We start from the raw sequence: 4,621 nt of genomic DNA, 5'->3' as shown, positions 1-4,621 counted from the left end.
AGATATTCTCTCTCTCTCTCTCTCTCTCTCTCTCTCACACACACACACACACACACACACACACACACACACACATTCCTCCCGATATTTTTTTCAGTAAACTCACACACACACACACACACACACACACACACACACTGCCAGAGTCTAACGTAGGACTAAGAAATACCTAAAAAAATAGACAGACAGACATAAATAGATATAGATAGATAGATAGATAGACAGACAGATAGACAGACATAAAATTGACAAGGATCAAAAATAACATCTTCCAAACATCTCATCTTCACTCTTCCCCTCCCAGACGATTATCCTCATCTTACAAGCCCCCCCTCGTTCTGAAGGGGTCAAGGGGGGCTTCACCTAACCCCCCTAGGGCTAAAAAGAATCCCAGAGTATTTATAAACCGTCTAGACCTTGGATAAATGGAGAAAATAAAAGAATGAATCGCTTAGGTTCAGGTGACGCGGGATGTCAGAACGTGAGACACTGTTTATCAATGGTGACCTTAGCTGAAAGCCTGTGTGTGTGTGTGAGAGAGAGAGAGAGAGAGAGAGACAGAGAGACAGAGAGAGAGAGAGAGAGAGAGAATTGCACACACCACACACTCTCAGGACCTTTCTACATGTTCCACACACACACACACACACACACACACAGACTGATAAATCCTGTTAGAAAAATACTATACCTCCTCTCTCTCTCTCTCTCTCTCTCACACACAAAAGGATGAATAAGGAGTGTGGAAGAAAGAAGGAGGGAGCTAGGGAGAGAGAAGGAAATGTGAAGGAAGGGAGGGAATGGAGGAAGGAAGAAAGATAAAGAGGAGGGATTAAGTTGGGAGGGAAGGAAGAGATGATAGATAAGTAGATAGATACCGTAGAGAGAGAGAGAGAGAGAGAGAGTCACTTTCAAGGATTTCTTATGACCCAAGACGAGGTTATACCAATAATACCACGCCATACCACACAATACCACACCGCACCATACCACACCACACAACATCATACCCTACCACACCATTCCCCACCATGCCACACCACACCACATCACATACAATACCCTATCATACCACACCATACATCACGACATACCACACACCATACCATATCATACCACACAACATCATACCCTACCACACCACATCACATACAATACCCTTCCACACCACACCACACCATACCATACCATTCCCCACCATACCACACCACACCACACATCATACCATACCATACCATACATGCTCTCCATAGCACTTCTTCGTGACTAGCATCATATTCTAGTATTAATCTATTGTTACAACTCAGCATTCAAGATGGAGAGATGGCAATTTTAGGCCAAGTTAGATGGCACTTCTTCGTGACTAGCATCATATTCTAGTGTTAATCTATTGTTACAACTCAGCATTCAAGATGGAGAGATGGCAATTTTAGGCCAAATTAGATGGCACTTCTTCGTGACTAGCATCATATTCTAGTGTTAATCTGTTGTTACAACTCAGCATTCAAGATGGAGAGATGGCAATTTTAGGCCAAGTTAGATAACACTTCTTCGTGACTAGCATCATATTCTAGTGTTAATCTATTGTTACAACTCAGCATTCAAGATGGAGAGATGGCAATTTTAGGCCAAGTTAGATAGCACTTCTTCGTGACTAGCATCATATTCTAGTGTTAATCTATTGTTACAACTCAGCATTCAAGATGGAGAGATGGCAATTTTAGGCCAAGTTAGAGTGAAAAAGATATCACTCATTTCATTGGTAGTCTTCAACCACCACCACCACTACCACCACCACCACCATCACCACATCTAAAAATACCTCGACCTCTCATTCTCTCTCCGTCAACCACAATAAGGACTCTCCCAATCTCGCAACAATGGACTCGCCCCCAAAACATCTTCCTTTTCCTTCTCTTTTCCTTCCCTCCCCTATTCTGTGGATAATGGACCTTTCCGGAACTCTTATAGTGCGGAAACAATCAGCAAACACCGCCTCCCCTATTGGGTGAAAATGGACTCGTCTTATATAGGTGACTCCCCCGCCCCAGGCATAATGGAATCGCCCTTTTATACTCTCACTTTTTATCTCTATTTCATACGTTTCTCTCTCTTGGGCCGCCTTCACGTGGTGGCACTGATATAACTGGGTGGTGGAGCTGCCTGGTTATACACACGTGCCTCAACTCCCTCCCTATCCCCCGAAAGGACGATGGTGGACTGCAGGAGGAGGGCAACTTCAGCCTGCAGTCCACTGGGTTTACGTTCACATGAGCCTGGGGTTACTACTACTACTACTACTACTATTTCTACTACTACTACTACTACTACCACCGCCACCACCGCCACTACTACTACTACTACTACTACTACTACTACTACCACCGCCACCACCACCACTACTACTACTACAACTACTGCTATCCTCTTTTCCCATACTATAATATGATGCTAGTCACGAAGAAGTGCTAGGGAAAGGATGTAGAGCCGTAGTATTGTCTTATTAACACTAGAATATGATGCTTGTCACGAAGAAGTGCTATGGAAAGGATGTAGAGCCGTAGTATTGTCTTATTAACACTAGAATATAATGCTAGTCACGAAGAAGTGCTATGGAAAGGATGTAGAGCCGTAGTATTGTCTTGTTAACACTGGAATATGATGCTAGTCACGAAGAAGTGCTATGGGCCAAGTTAAGGTGAAAGGAGTATAGCCCTGTTTCCCCATGATAAATGAGAGAGAGAGAGAGAGAGAGAGAGAGAGAGAGAGAGAGAGAGAGAGAGAGAGAGAGAGAGAATAGGGAAAATTAACCTTATAACTGAGTGAGTGACAGAAGCGTGACAGCGTTCATGTTGCGATTTATTTTCCTGAAACGTTTATGCAGAAGGGAGGTGTATGCAGAAGGGAGGTGTATGCAGAAGGGAGGGGGTGTATGCAGAAGGGAGGGGGGTGTATGCAGAAGGGAGGGGGGTGTATGCAGAAGGGAGGGGGGTGTATGCAGAAGGGAGGGGGGTGTATGCAGAAGGGAGGGGGGTGTATGCAGAAGGGAGGGAAGTGTATGCAGAAGGGGGGCAGGTGTATGCAGAAGGGGGGCAGGTGTATGCAGAAGGGGGCAGGTGTATGCAGAAGGGGGGGAGGTGTATGCAGAAGGGGGGGAGGTGTATGCAGAAGGGAGGGAGGTGTATGCAGAAGGGGGGCAGGTGTATGCAGAAGGGGGGCAGGTGTATGCAGAAGGGGGGGAGGTGTATGCAGAAGGGAGGGAGGTGTATGCAGAAGGGGGGCAGGTGTATGCAGAAGGGAGGGGGGTGTATGCAGAAGGGGGGCAGGTGTATGCAGAAGGGGGGGAGGTGTATGCAGAAGGGGGGGTGGTGTATGCAGAAGGGGGGGAGGTGTATGCAGAAGGGGGGCAGGTGTATGCAGAAGGGAGGAAGGTGTATGCAGAAGGGGGGGAGGTGCATGCAGAAGGGAGGGGGGTGTATGCAGAAGGGAGGGGGGTGTATGCAGAAGGGGGGGGAGGTGCATGCAGAAGGGAGGGGGGTGTATGCAGAAGGGAGGGGGGTGTATGCAGAAGGGAGGGGGGTGTATGCAGAAGGGGGGGAGGTGCATGCAGAAGGGAGGGGGGTGTATGCAGAAGGGGGGGAGGTGCATGCAGAAGGGAGGGGGGTGTATGCAGAAGGGTGGGGGGTGTATGTAGAAGGGAGGGGGGTGTATGCAGAAGGGAGGGGGGTGTATGCAGAAGGGAGAGGGGTGTATGCAGAAGGGAGGGGGGTGTATGCAGAAGGGAGGGGGGTGTATGCAGAAGGGAGGCAGGTGTATGCAGAAGGGAGAGAGTGTATTTGTAGGGTAAACATTGAGGTAAGAGTGATGGGTGACTGAGAGCTATTTCAACCCCTAACTATCTATCTATCTATCCACCCTCCTTCAACCCCTATCTATCTATTTATCTATCCACCCTCTTTCAACCCCTATCTATCTATTTGTCTATCTATCTGCTATTCTATTCACTAAGACAATATCAATGACATTACCTATCTATCTATCTATCATACTATCTATTAATCTATTGCACTAACACAATATCCATGAAATTATCTATCTACCTATCTATCTATCACACTATATATCTATTTTACTATTTATCTACTACTGTCTATCTATGGTGCTTTAGAGGAACACCTTCACGTGGTGGCACTGATGTGGGCCGGTCGGTGGAGCTGCCCGGTAAATAAACCTCCATATCCCCCAAAGGCAAGATGGTGAACTGGAGAGGGGGATTTTAAAGCTTCAGTCAACTGGGTTTAAATTTAGATGAACAACAACAGTGAAAGCGGCCCTAATACATATACCGCTAATTTAAGCGCACTCATGAAGCATATACCCCCGCAAACGCATATACCAAACAAATCACATCATCACTACACACCTGTACAAATTCGGTGATGATATCTTGAGCGGTTGCGAAGTTATCGGGGTAACAGACATACAGACAGACAAACTGAACACAATACAATGCTTCGCTATCACGGCTGGTAAAAATGAAAGAATGAAATTATCTGAGAGAGAGAGAGAGAGAGAGAGAGAGAGAGAGAGAGAGAGAGAGAGAGAGAGAGAGAGAGAGAGA

This window comes from Coenobita brevimanus, chromosome 113 (genome assembly GCF_032717465.1).
Source record: "Coenobita brevimanus isolate Jiangsu-jjx chromosome 113, ASM3271746v2, whole genome shotgun sequence".
In the NCBI taxonomy this organism is placed as follows: domain Eukaryota; kingdom Metazoa; phylum Arthropoda; class Malacostraca; order Decapoda; family Coenobitidae; genus Coenobita; species Coenobita brevimanus.
The sequence above is the reverse complement of the archived record's forward strand: the minus strand, read 5'-3'. Positions refer to the sequence as shown.